The sequence below is a fragment of the Macaca fascicularis genome, chromosome 19, assembly GCF_037993035.2.
Source record: "Macaca fascicularis isolate 582-1 chromosome 19, T2T-MFA8v1.1".
NCBI classification, from domain to species: domain Eukaryota; kingdom Metazoa; phylum Chordata; class Mammalia; order Primates; family Cercopithecidae; genus Macaca; species Macaca fascicularis.
The window spans coordinates 53375216-53393730 of record NC_088393.1 but is presented as its reverse complement, the minus strand read 5'-3'; the positions used below and the strand labels follow the sequence as shown (position 1 = coordinate 53393730).

The window sequence follows — 18515 nt, the reverse complement described above, 5'->3', positions numbered from 1 at the left end:
GGGACCGCGGGCGGCTCCTCCGAGGGGCGGGGCGGCTGGGAGCCATGCCCCCGCAGGTGAGCCGGCCACGCCCCCCGCCCGCGGGAAGTTCAGCCTCGTGGCTCCGGCCCCGCGGGAATGGCAGAACTTCGCACGCGGAGCGGGTAACCTCCAGGGCACCTCGAATCAGGGTGATTGCAGCGCAGGGGCCTTGGCGAAGCTAAAACCTTGGAAACGTTAGATCCCAGACCGGTGGCTTTCTTGCAGTGCCTGCCGCGGAGCCTTTTCCTTGTTTGCATCGCCTGCTTCGATCTCTCTTCCCACAGATCTCATTGTCTTTAGGTCTCTTCTCAAAGACCACCTCCTCCAGCAGGCCTTCCCTGATTGCCCCCTTCTAAATGGCACCCTTCCACCAAAACATTACATACTCCTCTTGATTTTGTTCACAAAACTTTTCAGGGCCTAAATTTTTTTTATTTATTGAGAGGGAGTCTCGCTCTGTCACCCAGGCTGGAGCGCAGTGATGCGATCTTGGCTCACTGCAACCTCCGCCTCCCAAGTTCAAGCGATTCTCCCATCTCAGCCAGCTGAGTAGCTGGGACTACAGTTGTCCACCACCACGCCCGGCTACTTTTTATATTTTTAGTAGAGATGGGGTTTCGCCATGTCGGCCCAGGTTCGTCTCGAATTCCTGACCTCAAGTGATCCTCCCGCCTCGGCCTCCCAAAGTGCTGGGATTATAGGTGTGAGCCACCGCCCCCGGCCCCTAAAGTTATTTTATATAATATATATCACATCATTATGTTATATAATATACATTATGTTATTGGTAAGAGAATGTGATATCTAAGAATTGGGCTTGGGGTTCAAATCTGATTCTGGCACTCACTTGCTGTGCAGGCCTTGGGCGAGTAACTTAACCTCTCTGTGCCTCAGTTTTCCTAGTCAATAAAATGGAAATAGTCTAAGGCTTTGAGAATTGAATGTTAACTAATACAGGGACAGTACTTTTTTTTTTTTTTTTGAGACACAGTCTTGCTCTGTCGCCCAGGCTGGAGTACAATGGCGCTCTCTTGGCTCACTGCAACCTCCGCCTCCCGGGTTCAAGTCATTCTCCTGTTTCAGCCTCCCGAGTAGCTGGGATTATAGGCACCCACCATCATGCCTAGCTAATTTTTGTATTTTTAGTAGAGACTCGGTTTCACCATGTTAGCCAGGCTGATCGTGAACTCCTGATCTTAGGTGATCCGCCCACCTCAGCCTCCCAAAGTGGTGGAATTACAGGCGTGAGCCACCGCGCCCAGCCAGGACAGTACTTTTATCAGGGCCTCGCACATAGAAAGTACTTAGTAAATACTTGCTACTGACTGTCAGCTCTGAGGGCAGGGCTCTATATTGTCACCACTGTATCTTCAGCAAGAGCCTGGCGCAAAGTTGGTGCTCAGTAAATTGTGACTGAATGAAGGAATCAAGTCCTAGAATAGTAAACTGGCCAAAGCTGGATGGACATGATTCTAATATAACTTGAGGACGGCACAGTGGCTCACACCTGTAATCCCTGCACTTTGGGAGGCCGAGGCTGGTGGATCACTTGAAGTCAGGAGTTCGAGACCAGCCTGACCAACATGGTGAAACTATCTCTACTAAAAATACAAAATTAGCTGGCCGTGGTAGCACACGCCTGTAATCCCAGCTACTTGGGAGGCTGAGTCAGGCGAAACGCTTGAACCCCACAAGCGGAGGTTGCAGTGAGCCGAGATCACGCCATTGCACTCCAGCCTGGGCAACAAAAGCGAAGCTCTATCTCAAAAATACATACATACATACATACATCCATCCATATTTGGTTCGATGCGCGCTGTACCCTGGTCACTGCACTATGGGATGCCTCCAGCAGAGGGCGCTGCTGGTCCGTAGACCAAACGCCAGACACCGCACAGATTCGCACTCGCTGGGAATTGCAGCCATCGTGCCCCCTACTTCCCTATTGTCTGAGCCCCAGTGCTCATACTTCCTCCTCCAGGAAGCCCTTTCTTACATCCCAGGTTTCCAGCCTCTTAGGCTCCCATGTCCAGCCCTGTCAACTCTGGGTCATCAGTGTTGGGGTACAGGCCCGTCCCATATTAGACTATGAGCCCCAAGAAGGGAGGAGGCGGCCAGGGGCCATGTCAGTCTCCACTGTGTCCCCAGTGCCACCCAGCACAGGTCCAACACAGACAAGGCATTTGGGAGAATGGGTGCTGATTGAATCATGGAAATAAAAATTCGAACTCATATCCTAACTAATCCAGCTTTTTTTTTTTTTTTTTTTTTTTTTTTTTTTAAAGACAGAGTCTCGCTTTATTGTCCAGTGGCACAATCTTGGCTCACTGTGTAACCTCTGCCTCCTAGGTTCAAGCGATTCTCCCACCCCAGCCTGCCGAGTAGCTGGGATTACAAGCACCCGCCATCATGCCTGGCTAATTTTTGTATTTTTGTAGAGATGGGGTTACCCCATGTTAGCCAGGCTGGTCTTGAACTCTTGACCTCAGGTGATCCACCCACTTCAACCTCCCAGAGTGCTGGGATTCCAGGCGTGAGCCACCACACCCGGCCTACTCCAGCTTTTTTTAAAGGCAGGCGTCACTCTGTCACCCAGGCTGGAGTACAGTGGCAAAATCATAGCTCACTGCAGCCTCGATTTCCTGGATTCAAGCAATGCTCCCTCCTCAACCTCCCAAGTCCCAGGTAGCTGGGACTACAAATGCACCACCATGCCCAGCTAACTTTTGTTATTTTTGGTAAAGATGGGGGTGGGGGGTCTCCCTTTGTTGCCCAGGCTGGTCTTGAACTTTTGACCTCAAGCGATCCTCCTGCCTTGGCCTCCCAAAGTCCGGGGATTACAGGCATGAGCCACTGCGCCAAGCTCCAGCTCGCTCTTTCCTTCCTTCCTTTCTCTTTCTTCTTTTCTTTTTCTTTCTTTTCTTTTCTTTTCTTTCTTTCTTTCTTTCTTTTTTTTTTTTTTTTTTTTTTTTTTTTTTTTTTTTTTTGAGACGGAGTCTCGCTCTGTCACCCAGGCTGGAGTGCGGTGGCTGGATCTCAGCTCACTGCAAGCTCCGCCTCCCGGGTTCATGCCATTCTCCTGCCTCAGCCTCCCGAGTAGCTGGGACTATAGGCGCCCGCCACCTCGCCCGGCTAGTTTTTTGTATTTTTTAGTAGAGACGGGGTTTCACCATGTTAGCCAGGATGGTCTCGATCTCCTGACCTCGTGATCCGCCCGTCTCGGCCTCCCAAAGTGCTGGGATTACAGGCGTGAGCCACCGCGCCCGGCCTCTTTTTTTTTTTTTTAAGACAGCATCTCGCCGGACACGGTGGCTCATGCCTGTAATCCCAGCACTTTGGGAGACCGAGGCGGGTGGATCACCTGAGGTCAGGAGTTCGAGACCAGCCTGACCCATATGATGAAACTCTATCTCTACTTAAAATACAAAAATTAGCCGAGCATGGTGGCATGCGCCTGTAATCCCAGCTCATCAGGAGGCTGAGACAGAAGAATCTCTTGAACCGGGGAGGCAGAGGTTGCACTGAGCTGAGATCGCACCATTGCACTCCAATCTGGGCAACAAGAGCGAAACCTCCGTCTCAAAAAAAAAAAAAAAAAAAAAAAAGCCCGGCGCGGTGGCTCAAGCCTGTAATCCCAGCACTTTGGGAGGCCGAGGCGGGCGGATCACAAGGTCAGGAGATCGAGACCACAGTGAAACCCCATCTCTACTAAAAATACAAAAAAAATTAGCCGGGCGCGGTGGCGGGCGCCTGTAGTCCTAGCTACTCAGGAGGCTGAGGCAGGAGAATGGCGTGAACCCAGGAGGCGGAGCTTGCAGTGAGCCGAGATCGCGCCACTGCACTCCAGCCTGGGCAACAGCGTGAGACTCCATCTCAAAAAAAATAAAATAAAATAAAATAAAATAAAATAATAAAAATTAAAAAAAGACAGCATTTCTCTCTCTCTCTGTGTCAGCCAGGCTGGAGTGCAATGGCGTGATTTTGGCTCACTGAAACCTCCATCTCCCAGGTTCAAGAAATTCTCCTGCCTCAGCCTCCAGAGTAGCTTACAGGGATTACAGGTGTGTGCCACCATGCCCAGCTAATTTTTGTATTTTTAGTAGAGACAGGGTTTCGCCATGTTGGCCAGGCTGGTCTCGAACTCCTGACCTCAGGTGATCCACCCGCCTCAGCCTCCCAAAGTGCTAGCTCCAGCTATTTCTACAGCACAGGATTGAGGGGCAGCAAAGCCCTTCCCCCTGCCCCCCCATTTTTTTGGCCTCAGGACACTGGACATTGGATCTGGATCTGCCACACGCTTACCACAAGGCAGTGCAGGGACTGGAGCCAGGCAGCCCAGGTATGAATCTCAGCTGGGTAATTTGCTAGCTGTGTGACCCTCTAAGCCAAGAAGCAAACTCTCTGGACCTCAGATTTCTGGTCTGTCAAACGGGACTCACAGGGTACCCTATTTTGAGGCTGTGGTGAGGATTAATGTATAATCCCTCAGAAAAAGCTTAGAACAGGGTAGCACCCGGTAAATACTATGTGTGTTGGGGGAGGGCAGGGGATGAAGGCCAGGAGGGAGCCAGGCAAATCTAGGTTTAAATCCTGGCCCTGCCATTTCTGTTCCATGTAAACTGGGGGAACAATGATCTCTGGCTGAGCCTCTGTTTCCTCATCTGTAAAACAGGAATGATCACACTCATCACACAGCGTTGCGGTGAAGATTAAATGAGATAAAGATTGAAAGAAGAAGAAAGTGTTAACTAAGGATAAATCTTTCCTGTTTTTTGTTTTGTTTTGTGTGTGTGTGTTTTGTTTTTTTTTTTTTTTTTTTTTTTTGAGATGGAGTCTTGCTCTTTCGCCCCATCTGGAATGCAGCGGTGTGATCTCGGCTCACTGCAACCTCTGCCTCCCAGGTTCAAACGATTCTCCTGCCTCAGCCTCCTGAGTAGCTGGGACTACAGGTGTGTGCCACCACACCCAGCTAATTTTTTATATTTTTAATAGAGATAGGGTTTCACCGTGTTAGCCAGGATGGGCTTGATCTCCTGACCTTGTGATCCGCCTGCCTTGGCCTCCCAAAGTGCCACCGCACCTGGCCAGGAAAACCTTCCTTTAGGCCAGCCCTGTTCCAAGTACTTTTGCACTACACCAACGACAGCTGATGTTTGAGTTCTTACCCCAGAATGGCCCTGTACCAACTCCTATATGCAAATTGTTAATACTCACACCAGCTGCCATGATTTGCTCCATTCCACAGGTGAAAAAAAATGAGGCACAGAGAGGCTGAGTAACTTATCTAAGGTCACACAGCCAAGGAGTAGCAGAGCCCCAGAATCTTTGTAGCTGACTCCTCAAGGTAGGCAATATTACCAGCCCCACCTAAAAATGAGGGAACTGGCTGGATGTGGTGACTCATACCTGTAATTCCAGTGCTTCAGGAGGCCGAGGCAGGAGGATTACTTGAGCCTAGAAGTTTGAGACCAACTTGGGCAACATAGGGCAAACCTGTCTCTACAAAAAAAAAAAAAATTATTTTATTTGTTATTTATTTATTTTGAGATGGAGTCTTACTCTGTTGCCCAGGCTGGAGTGCAGTGGTATAATCTTGGCTCACTGTAACCTCCGTGTCCTGAGTTAAAGCAATTCTCCTGCCTCAGCCTCCTGAGTAGCTAGGATTACAGGAAGCACACCTGGCTAATTTTTTTGTATTTTTAGTAGACACGGGGTTTCACCATGTTGGCCAGGCTGGTCTCAAACTCCTGACCTCAGGTGATCTGCCGGCCTTGGCCTCCCAAAGTGCTGGGACTACAGGCATGAGCCACTGCGCCTGACAAAAAAAAAAAAAAAATTTAAATTAGCCACACATGATGTTTCACACATGGTCTCAGCTACTCAGGAGGCTGAAGCAGAGGGACTGCTTGAGCCCAGGAGTCTGAGGCTACAGTGAGCTATGATCATACCAAAGCACTCCAGCCTGGGTGACAGAGTGAGCGCCTGTCTCAAAAAAAAAAAGCAAAAAACAAAAAACAAAAAAAAAAAACTGAGGCTCAGAGAGGAGAAACTGCTTGCATATCCAATATGGCATTCAACAAATACTCCACCCTATCCCTTAAGGCCTTAGTTTTCCATGTCAGGAAAATGGGTACATAGGGCAGGAGCTTTTCTTTTTTTTTTTTTTTTTTTTGAGACGGAGTCTCGCTCTGTCGCCCAGGCTGGAGTGCAGTGGCCAGATCTCAGCTCACTGCAAGCTCCGCCTCCCGGGTTCCCGCCATTCTCCTGCCTCAGCCTCCCGAGTAGCTGGGACCACAGGCGCCGCCACCTCGCCCGGCTAATTTTTTGTGTTTTTAGTAGAGACCGGGTTTCGCCATGTTAGCCAGGATGGTCTCGATCTCCGGGCAGGAGCTTTTCTATTTCACCTTCTGGCCATAATTTTTTAATTTAAAAAATAATGGCTAGGAGCAATGGCTCACACATGTCATCCCAGCACTTTGGGAGGCTGAGGCAGGTGGATCACTTGAGGTCAGGAGTTTGAGACCAGCCCGGCCAACATGGTGAAATCCCATCTCTACTAAAAACACACACAAAAAATTAGCCAGGCATGGTGGCACGTGCTAGTAGTCCCAGCTACTCAGGAGGCTGAGGCAGAATCACTTGAACTCGGGAGACGGAGGTTCCAGTGAGCTGAGATTGCACCACTCCACTCCAGCTTGGGCAACAGAATGAGACTCCATCTCAAAAAAAAAAAAAAAAAAAAAAAAAAAAAAGAGGAATGCAGTTAGAAAAAACGTTCATAGAGAATAAAAGACTGCAGAGTGAAAGTAGGCGTTATCTCACCCTGATCCCCGGACTCCCTTCCCGCAAGCAAACCTGATGACCGTTTCCAATATCCTTCCAGAAATATTCCATGAATGTGGATCGCGTGTGGATGTACCAGTGTGTGGGCCCATTTAAGAAAAGCACACCTGCCAGGCGCGGTGGCTCACGCCTGTAATCCCAGCACTTTGGGAGGCCGAGGCGGGCAGATCACAAGGTCAGGAGATCAAGACCACGGTGAAACCCCGTCTCCACTAAAAAAAAAAAAAAAAAAAAAAAAAAAAAAAAAAATTAGCCACGCGTGGTGGCGGGCGCCTGTAGTCCCAGCTACTCGGGAGGCTGAGGCAGGAGAATGGCGTGAACCCGGGAGGCGGAACTTGCAGTGAGCCGAGCTGGCGCCACTGCACTCCAGCCTGGGCGACAGAGCAAGACTCGTCTCAAAAAAAAAAAAAAAGAAGGCTGGGCGCGGTGGCTCACGCCTGTAATCCCAGCACTTTGGGAGGCCGAGGCGGGCGGATCACGAGGTCAGGAGATTGAGACCATCCTGGCTAACACGGTGAAACCCCGTCTCTACTAAAAATACAAAAAATTAGCCGGGTGTGGTGGTGCGCGCCTGTAGTCCCAGCTACTCGGAGGCTGAGGCAGGAGAATGGCGTGAACCCGGGAGGCGGAGCTTGCAGTGAGCCGAGATCGCGCCACTGCACTCCAGCCTGGGCGACAAAGCCAGACTCCGTGTCAAAAAAAGAAAAGAAAAGAAAAGAAAAGCACACCTGATATAATCCTTACCTGTGGAGGAGAACAAAATGACAGGCCTTGACTTTGGGTGTGGCCATGTGACTTGCTTTGGTCAATAGCAGAGGGGCATAAGTGACAGTCGTGTCAGTTTTGAGCTTAGGCCTCAAGAGACCCTGAACATTTCTTTCTGCATCTCAGCATGGCCATGAGAAGGGCTTCCTCTGAGAGGTTCCTCTCCCCTCAGTCTGCGCTCCACAAGGTTCCCATATGAAGCAGAGCTTCCCATCTGAGCCCAGCCGGCATTGGCCAACACTCAGCCAACCGCACATCCATTTTAGAGCTATTGACCAGGCATGGTGGCTCACACCTGTAATCCCAGCACTTTGAGAGGCCAAGGCAGGAGTTGCTTGAGACCAGGAGTTTGAGACCAGCCTGGGCAATATAGCAAGATCCCCATCTCTACCAAAAAAAAAAAAGTTAAAATGAGCCAAGTGTGGTGGCGCACACCTGTAGTTCTAGCTACTTGGGAGACTGAGGTGGGAGCCCCAGAGGTCAAGGCTGCAGTGAGCTATGATGGCACCACTGAATTCCAGCCTGGGTGAAAAAGAGTGGGGCAAGAGGTGAGAACCTATCTCCAAAATAAAAATATACCAAAATAAAATGTAAAAAACCATAAACCAAAAATGTTAAAAAAAAAAAAAAAAAAAAAAAGCCAGGCACAGTGGCTCATTCCTGTAATCCTGGCACTTTGGGAGGTCGAGGTGGGTGGATCACCTGAGGTCAGGAGTTTGAGACTAGCCTGGCCAACATGGTGAAAATCCGTCTCTACTAAAAATACAAAAAGTAGTCAGGTGTGGTGGCACATGCCTATAATCCCAGCTACTTGGGAGGCTGAGGCTGGAGAATTGCTTGAACCGGGGGAGGCAGAGGTTGCAGTGAGCTGAGATCACGTCATTGCACTCCAGCCTGGGCAACAAGGGCAAAATTCCCTCTCAAAAAAAAAAAAAAAAAAAAATTACCTTTTTTTTTTTTTTTTTTTTTTCCGGTTGCGGCACCACCTCACGTGGTGAGGGTCTCTAGTTCACGCTCGCAGCCATGTGGTCCAAGGGCCTACTGCAGTCTGTGCAGGTCTTCGGTCGCAAGAAGACAGCCACAGCTGTGGTGGGCTGCAAACGCGGCAATGACCTCATCAAGGTGAACAGGCGGCTCCTGGAGATGATGGAGCCATGCACACAACCATAGAAGCTGCTGGAGCCAGTTCTGCTTCTCGGCAAGGAGCGATTTGCTGGTGTGGACATCCACGTCCATGTGAAGGGTGGTGGTCACGTGGCCTAGATTTATGCTATCCATCAGTCCATCTCCAAAGCCCTGGTGGCCTATTACCAGAAATATGTGGATGAGGCTTCCAAGAAGGAGATCAAAGACATCCTCATCCAGTATGACCAGACCCTGCTGGTAGCTGATCCCCGTCGCTGTGAGTCCAAAAAGTTTGGAGGCCCTGGTGCCCGTGCTCGTTACCAGAGATCCTACCGATAAGCCCATCATGACGATCAAAATTCACCTGTATAATGAAGTTTTTGAAGGATTTTAAAATTTCAAGGAAAAAAAATTCGCTGGGCGTGGTGGTGCACACCTGTAACCCAGCTACTCCGGAGCCTGAGGCAGGAGAATCGCTTGAACCTGGGAGGTAAAGTTGCAGTGCGCCAAGATCGCCCCACCGCACTCCAGCCTGGGTCTCAGAGTGAGAGTCAAAAAAATAAAAAATAAATAAATAAATAAAAGCTATTGCATTTTGGGGTACTGTGTTTCACTAAAAAGAAAAAAGAAAAAAAAAAAAAGAAGAACGAAGCAACAAAAGACAAAGCAGAGATTTATCCAAGACAATTCACAGAGTGGGAGCGGGCTTGAGCGCCTCCCCAATTAGGGTTCTTTTTGAGACGGAGTCTTGCTCTGTCGCCCAGGCTGGAGTGCAGTGACACAATCTCAGCTCACTGCAACCTCTGCCTCCCGCATTCACATGATTCTCCTACCTCAGCCTCCTGAGTAGCTGGGACTCCAAGGACAATCCCTGGGTGCACAAGCCACCAGGGACGCGCCACCACGCCCAGCTAATTATCGTACTTTTAGTAGAGACGGAGTTTCACCATGTTGGCTAGACTGATCCGAAACTCCAGATCCCGAGTGATTTGACCGCCTTGGCCTCCCAAAGTACTGGGATTACAGGTGAGCCACTGCACCAGGCCTGCCAGTTAGGGTTTTTATTAAGCTAAAAAGGACCCAGCAACACCCCTAGGTGCCCTTCAGAGGCCTCCAATTGGTTACACGCTATGAAGGATTGGCTCACGACCAATCACAGCCCAAGTGGAGACCTGGCTCGCAGTCAATCAGAGGCTGAAGTGGCTTATTATCATGGGAGGGAGGATATAGCCTGTCTGAACCTGTGGCTCTCCTGACTATATCAACTGGCTGCACCTGCTATTCTGTTGCTTATGCAAACTGGCTGTACCTGATGAAATCCCAGTTATCCTAATTACCTATTCTCCTGCCATACCAGCACTTTGGGAGGCTAAGGCTGGAGCACTGGAATTGGAGGCCGTAGGCTCATTTGAGGCTGGGTGTTCAAGATCAGCCTGGGCAACATAGCAAGACCCACCCCATCTGTACAAAAAAAAAAAAAAAAGAAAGAAAAAAAGGAATCTCAAGAGACAGAAAGTTGAGCAAAATAAATCACACAAATGGGCTGGGTGCAGTCACTCACGCCTGTAATCCCAGCACTTTGCAGGCTGAGGCAAGCAGATCACGAGGTCGGTAGTTCGAGACCAGCCTGACCAACATGGTGAAGCCTCTACTAAAAATACAAAAATTAGTCAGGTGTGGTGGCATGCATCTGTAATCTAGCTACTCAGAAGGCTGAGGCAGGAGAATCGCTTGAACCTAGGAGGTGGAGGGTTGCAGTCGACTGAGATCAGGCCACTGCACTCCAGCCTGGGTGACAGGTCGAGACTCTGTCTCAAAAAAAAAAAAAGAAATCAGACAAATGAGCAGCCATCCTGTATGATTTTATTTATATGAAGTTCAACAAATAGGCAAAGCTAATCTATGGTGTAAAAAGCCAGGAGAACGGTTTTATTTACTTTCTTTTTCTTTTTTTGAGATGCTCTGTCGCCCAGGCTGGAGTACAGTGGTGCGATCTCAGCTCACTGCAACCTCCACCGCCAGGTTCAAGCGATTCTCCTGCCTCAGCCTCCGAGTAGCTGGGACTACAGGCACATGCCACCACACCCAGCTAACTTTTGTGTTTTTAGTAGAGATGGGGTTTCACCATGTTGGCCAGGCTGGTCTCGAACGCCTGACCTCAGGTGATCCACCCACCTCGGCTTCCCAAAGTGCTGGGATTACAGGCGTGAGCCACCGCGCCTGGCTTTTTTTTTTTGAGACAGAGTTTCAATCTTGTTGCTTAGGCTAGAATGCAATGGCTTGATCTTGGCTCACTGTAACCTCTGCCTCCTGGGTTCAAGCAGTTCTCTGCCTCAGCCTCCTGAGTAGCTGAGATTACAGGCATCCACCACCACACCTGGCTAATTTTTTTGTATTTTTAGTAGAGATGGGGTTTCACCATCTTGGCGAGGTTGGTCTTGAACTCCTGACCTCATGATCTACCCACCTTGGCCTCCAAAAGTGCTGGGATAATGGGAAGGGAAGGAAAGAGAAGGGGAAGGGAAGGGGAAGGGAAGGGGAAGGGAAGGAGGAAGGGAGGGGAGGGGAGGGAAGGGGAGGGAAGGGGAGGGGAGGGGAGGGGAGGGGAGGGGAGGGGAGGGGAGGTGGAAATTTTGCTTCAATAAAAAGAGTAAATTCGGCCGGGCGCGGTGGCTCACGCCTGTAATCCCAGCACTTTGGGAGGCCGAGGCGGGCGGATCACAAGGTCAGGAGATCGAGACCATCCTGGCTAACACTGTGAAACCCCGTCTCTACTAAAAATGCAAAAAATTAGCCGGGCGAGGCGGTGGGCGCCTGTAGTCCCAGCTACTCGGGAGGCTGAAGCAGGAGAATGGCGTGAACCCGGGAGGCGGAGCTTGCAGTGAGCCGAGATCGCGCCTCTGCACTCCAGCCTGGGCGACTAAGCGAGACTGTCTCAAAAAAAAAAAAAAAAAAAAGAGTAAATTTGGCCGGGCGTGGTGGCTCACGCCTGTAATCCCAACACTTTGGGAGGCTGAGGCGGCCGGATCACGAGGTCAGGAGTTCGAGACTAACCTGGCCAACATGGTGAAACCCTGTCTCTACTAATAATACAAAAATTAGCCAGGCATGGTGGCGCATGCCTGTAATCCCAGCTACTCAGGAGGCTAAGGCAGGAGAATCGCTTGAACCTGTGAGGTGGAGGTTGCGGTGAGCTGAGATCACGCCATTGCACTCCAGCCTGGGCAACAAGAGTGAAACTCCATCTCAAAAAAAAAAAAAAAAGTAAATTTGAGAAAATAAAATATGAATAAGTGTGAATATCTATACACTCCAAATATAACAGTTCCAATAAAAAGAATACATTTGAAACGATAATAGAACATAAAAACAGGCCAGGTATGGGCCAGGTGCGGTGGCTCATGCCTGTAATCCCAGCACTTTGGGAGGCCGAGGTGGGCAGATCACGAGGTCAGGAGTTCCAGACCATCCAGGCTAACACAGTGAAACCCTGTCTACTAAAAACACATAAAACATTTAGCCATGTGTGGTGGCAGGCACCTGTAGTTCCAGCTACTTGGGAGGCTGAGGCAGGAGAATGGCATGAACCCGGGAGGTGGAGCTTGCAGTGAGCTGAGATCGCGTTATTGCACTCCAGCCTGGGTGACAGAGCGAGACTTCAGCTCAAAAAAAAAAACCCAAAAAAACAAAAAAAAAACAAAAACCAGGCCAGGTGGTATGGTGGCTCACACCTGCAATCCCTGCACTTTGGGAGGGTGAGGCAGGAGGATTGCTTGAGGTCAGGAGTTCAAGACCAGGCTGGGCAACATAGCAAGACTGTGTCTTTACAAAAGATACAAAAATTAGCCGGGCGTGGTGGCATGCATCTGTGGTCCCAGCTACTGAGGAGGCAGAGGTGGGAGGATCACTGAGCTCAGGAGATGGAGGCTGCAATGAGCCAGGATCACACCACTGCATTCCAGCCTGGGAGACAGAGTGAGATCCTGTCTCTAAACAAACAAACAACATAAAGAAAAAAACAAAAATGGTTAAAACAAAACAAAAAACAACCTGGGATAAAGCTAAAGCAGCACCTACAGGGAAATGTATAGCTAATTTGATAAAATTGATTGATCTGAGGCCAGGTGCAGTGGCTCATGCCTGTAATCCCAGCACTTTGGGAGGCTGAGATGGACGGATCACTCGAGGCCAGGAGTTCAAGACTAGCTTGGCCAACATGGTGAAACCCCATCTCTATTAAAAATATGAAAATTGGCCGGGCGCAGTGGCTCACGCCTGTAATCCCAGCACTCTGGGAGGCCGAGGCGGGCGGATCACGAGGTCAGGAGATGGAGACCATCCTGGCTAACACGGTGAAACCCCGTCTCTACTAAAAATACAAAAAATTAGCCAGGCATGGTGGCGGGCGCTTGTAGTCCCAGCTACTCGGGAGGCTGAGGCAGGAGAATGGCGTGAACCCGGGAGGCGGAGCTTGCAGTGAGCCGAGATCGCGCCACTGCACTCCAGCCTGGGTGACAGAGCGAGACTGCGTCTCAAAAAAAAAAAAAAAAAAATGGCATCGTAAATGGCCCGGTTTGGGAATGGGATTTGAGGAGTGGATGGGGGAGGGCCTTACAGGGTGGTGGGCCATGGGGGTGGAGTGCTGCCCTCCCAGAGTCTCTCCTGGAGGTGGCAGCCTCTTCCTGAGGGTAGGGACAGAGACAGATGAGATGTTTAAGAGTAAGACAGGGTTTGAGGGCAGGGCTGCCTGGGAATGGAGTGCACTCCAGCCTGGGTAACATAAGTCAACATATGTAAAGCACTTAGCACAGTACTTGACATATAGGTGTATTCAATAAAAGTTAACTATCAGGGCCTGGCATGGCGGGGCGCGCCTGTAGTCCCAGCTACTCGGGAGGCTGAAGCGGGAGGATTGCTTGAGGCTTGGAATTGGAGGTTGCAGTGCACTATGATTGTGCCTATGAATAGCTACTCTGCTCCAGCCTGAGCAACATAGCAAGACCCCATTAAGAACCCATGTCTAAAAAGCAAACAAAAGCTTGTTTGTGGAATGGCTGTTTAACGTCCATGATAACCTCCTTCTAGCACATTCTCCTGTCAATGAAGAGGCTGAAAAGCTAAAGACTAGATTTTCCAGAAGGAAAGTAGGAAAGTAGTTCTGGGGCCCGAGCAGTGTTTCTTCAGCCCTTCCAACGATTTTGTTAGTGCCTAATTTATGATAACAGAGTCCTAATATATAATAACAGAGTCTCGGCCGGGCGCGGTGGCTCAAGCCTGTAATCCCAGCACTTTGGGAGGCCGAGGCGGGCGGATCACAAGGTCAGGAGATCGAGACCACAGTGAAACCCCGTCTCTACTAAAAATACAAAAAATTAGCTGGGCGCGGTGGTGGGCGCCTGTAGTCCTAGCTACTCAGGAGGCTGAGGCAGGAGAATGGCGTGAACCCGGGAGGCGGAGCTTGCAGTGAGCCGAGATCGCGCCACTGCACTCCAGCCTGGGCAACAGCGTGAGACTCCGTCTCAAAAAAAAAAAAAAAAAAAAAAAAAAAAAAAAACAGAGTCTCGCTCTGTCGCCCAGGCTGGAGTGCAGTGGCGCGATCTTGGCTCACTGCAAGCTCCGTCTCCCAGGTTCACGCCATTCTCCTGCCTCAGTCAACCCCCGCCCACCCTCCGGGTAGCTGGGACGACAGGCGCCTGCCACCATGGCCGGCTAATTTTTTTTTTTTTTTTTTTAGTAGAGACAGGGTTTCACCGTGTTAGCCAGGATGGTCTCGATCTCCTGACCTCGTGATCCGCCCGCCTCGGCCTCCCAAAGTGCTGGGATTAGAGGCGTGAACCACCGCGCCTGGCCGATAGCAGAGTCCTTTCTATTTAAGCTGGGTAGTGGTTACTGTCGCCTACATTTGCCAGATAAGGTTACTATTATTTACTTAGTCAGCAAATACTCATTTACCTTGAGGGCACTGGGGAGACATGGCAAGTTCTGAGGAGACGAGGTCAGCAGGCAGGGTTTAGGTGGGAGTGGGAAAGACTGGGGCTGGAGTCTAGGGAGGAAGTTGGGGCAGGAGGGACAGTGGAGGGGGTCTTGAGTTAGTGTGGGCAGTGGAGGGGCAGAGGTCGGATGGACAGTCGGGCTCTGGGGAGGTGGGATGAAAATAGGTGATGAGGGTTGTAAAGCTCCCCACGGCCAATTGTTTCTTTTTTTTTTTTTTTTTTTTTTTTTTTTTTTTTTTTTTTTGAGACGGAGTCTCGCTCTGTCGCCCAGGCTGGAGTGCAGTGGCCGGATCTCAGCTCACTGCAAGCTCCGCCTCCCGGGTTTGCGCCATTCTCCTGCCTCAGCCTCCCGAGTAGCTGGGACTACAGGCGCCCGCCACCTCGCCCGGCTAGTTTTTTTGTATTTTTAGTAGAGACGGGGTTTCACCATGTTAGCCAGGATGGTCTCGATCTCCTGACCTTGTGATCCGCCCGTCTCGGCCTCCCAAAGTGCTGGGATTACAGGCTTGAGCCACCGCGCCCGGCCCAATTGTTTCTTTAAGACTCAAAGCAGAGGGCGCTCACGGCACAAGGTCCTGCTGGAACGTTGATTGGCTCAGCCCAGGTCACCTGCCTGGACCATTGCTGCAAGGGATTCTGGGAAATTGAGTTTCTGGCATCTTTGGCTTCTCCAAAGGAGGCGGGCTTACAGTGGGGAATCCCCAAACATAGAACGGGCTTCTGGCACTGTGTGGCTAAAAAGAATGTGAAATGGGCCGGGCAGGGTGCCTCACGCCTGTAATCGCAGTACTTTGAGAGGCCGAGGCGGGTGGATCACCTGAGGTAGGAGTTCGAGACCAGCCTGGCCAACATGGCGAAACCCCTTCTCTACTAAAAATACAAAAATTAGCCGGGCGTGGTGGCGCATGCCTGTAGTCCCAGCTACTCCGAAGGCTGAGGCAGGAGAATTGCTTGAACCCGGGAGGCAGAAGTTGCAGTGAGCCGAGATCGCGCCACTGCACTACAGCCTGGATGACAGAGCAAGACTTCGTCTCAAAATAAATAAATAAATAAATAAATAAATAAATAAATAAATAAATCGGCCGTGCGCGGTGGCTCACGCCTGTAATCGCAGCACTTTGGGAGACCGAGGCAGGCGAATCACGAGGTCAGGAGATCGAGCCCATCCTGGCTAATACGGTGAAACCCAGTCTCTACTAAAAATACAAAAAAAAAAAAAAAAAAATAGCCGGGCGTGGTGGCAGGCACCTGTATTCCCAGCTACTCTGGAGGCTGAGGCAGGAGAATGGCATGAACCCAGGAGGCGGAGCTTGCAGTGAGCCGAGATGGCGCCACTGCCCTCCAGCCTGGGTGACAGAACTAGACTCTGTCTCAAAAAAAAAAAAAAAAAAAAAAAATCAAACCTTCCCACAGGGTGTGGCTGGGCTGTGCCACCCAAAATGTGTGTGGCATGGATCCAGTCTCTTCCCTGCTTATGACCCTCAGTGTCTCCAGTCAATCTCACAGTGGGATGATGATGATGATTTTTTCCATTTAATATTTTAAAAAATTATTCTAAAAAATTTTTTGTGGGTATTTAGTAGGTGTGTATATTTATGGGGTACATGAAGTGTTTTGATCCAGGCATGCAACTTGTAATAATCACATCATGGAGAATGGGGTATCCATCTTCTCAAACATTTATCCTTTGTATTACAAACCATCCGATTATACTCCTTTAGTTATTTTATTTTAATTAATTAAGTTTTGCGTGCGTGAGACAGGGTCTCACTCTCTTGCCCAGGTTGGAGTGTAGCAGTGGCTCGATCACAGCTCACTGCAGCCTCAACTACCTGGGTTCGAGCAATCCTCCTACCTCAGCCTCCTGAGTAGCTGGGACCACAGGTGCACTCCACTACGCCCAGCTAATTTTTGTAGTTTTTTGTATTTTTTGCAGAGACAGGGTTTAGCTATGTTGCCAAGGCTGGTCTCAAACTCCTAGGCTCAAGGAATCCTTCCTCCTTGGCTTCCCAAAGTGCTGGGATTGCAGGTGTGAGCCACCGCACCTGGCCTATTACCCTTCCCAGCCTCTGGTGTCCATCTTTCTGCTCTGTCTCCCTGAGTTCAATTGTTTGAATTTTATTTTATTTATTTTATCTTTTTTTTGACACAGTCTCACTCTGTCACCAAGGCTGGAGTACAGCGGCACGATCACAGCTCACTGCAGCCTCACTTCCCTAGGCTCAAGTGATCCTCCCATCTCAGCCTCCTGAGTAGCTGCAACTACAGATGTGTACCACCATGTCCAACTAATTTTTATATTTTTAGTAGAGACAGGGTTTCACCATGTTGGCCAGGCTGGTCTTGAACTCCTGAGCTCAAGCAATCCTCCTGCCTCAGCCTCCTTGTTTTGATTTTTAGATCCCACAAATAACATGTGATGTCTGTCTTTTTATGCCTGGTTCATTGAACATTTTCTTTTTCTTTCTTTCTTTCTTTTTTTTTTTTTTTTAGTGCAATGGCTCCATCTCAGCTCACTGCAACCTCTGCCTCCTAGGTTCAAGCAATTCTTATGCCTCAGCCTCCCAGCTAGCTGGGATTACAGGCATGTGCCACCACACCCGGCTAACTTTTGTATTTTTAGTAGAGATGGGGTTTCACCATGTTGGCCAGGCTGGTCTTGAAATCCTGGCTTCAAGTGATCCGCCCTCCTCTGCCTCTGCCTCCCAAAGTACTGGGATTACTAAGGGCCTGAGCCCCGCCCATCTAACATTATCACTGTCAATCACAATGGGATTAAAACTCCTCCCACAGCCCCTCGGGCATGATGGGTCTCCTCCTGGCCCCCCTCCAACCTCATCTTCTTCCTCCCACTCTCTCCTTGGCCCCATCTGCTCCAGCTCCCTGGCCTCCTTCCTGTCTGTCCTCAGATGAGTCCAGCCATTCTCACCTCAGCGCCTTTGCACCTGCTGTTCCCCCCAGATCCACACATGGCTGGCTCCCTGCTCTCCTTCAGGTCTCTGCTCAGATGTCACCTTCCCAAAGAGGCCTGCCTCGACCTCCCCTGCTGCTGTGCTGTTCCCTCCTCTGTGACCCTCTTGAAATATCACCTCCAGGAGGGTAGGGGTTTTGTGTTTTGTTGTAGCCTCAGGAAGTGCCTGATCGATTATTGTTTTGAGACCAGTTCCACTTAGTTTTCTGGGCCTCAGTTTCCATAACCATGAAGGAGACCCTTGCCGATCTGAGCTTGCTGGGAAAGGGCTGGGCCCCGTGTAACATTTCTAAAGCACCCCTCTCCCCTCCTCCCTCAGATCAGGAGTCTGGGGGAGAGGCAGAGAGGCTCCCTTTCTCTAAGCCAGTCCTCACCTGCCTAAGAAGATACAAAGGAGACCCAGGAGACCCTGGGAGAGGGAGGAACCCGGAAGGAAGGGACATTCTTTTCTTCACAATCCTGGGAGCTCCCTGGAGGAGGAGACCCAATCAGCCTGCAATCTTGGCGCGTCCCAGGAGGAGAAAGCGGCTTCCTCTATACTGTACCCGCCTCCATAGAACCTCCCTCTCAGCCCTGGAAGTCCTTGGTCACAGCCGAGGTGCCCAGAGTGCTTGCTATGCCCAGATCTGCGCGAGTCTGGCACTGGCACTCTGAACCGCATCGCTGCCCAGCCCCCTTCCCCGGGAGGTGGGAGCAGCCACCCAGGGCCCCGTGGCTGCCCTTGTAAGGAGGTGAGGCCCAGGGACACCCGAGACGCCCGGTTATAATTAACCAGGACACGTGGCAAAGCCCCCTCC

General features: G+C 50.3%; 1 pseudogene; it reads left to right on the top strand.

Moving 5' to 3' along the window:
* Positions 1-8589: 8589 nt before the first annotated feature.
* Positions 8590-9243, top strand: LOC141409110 (small ribosomal subunit protein uS9-like; annotated as a pseudogene).
* Positions 9244-18515: the final 9272 nt, after the last annotated feature.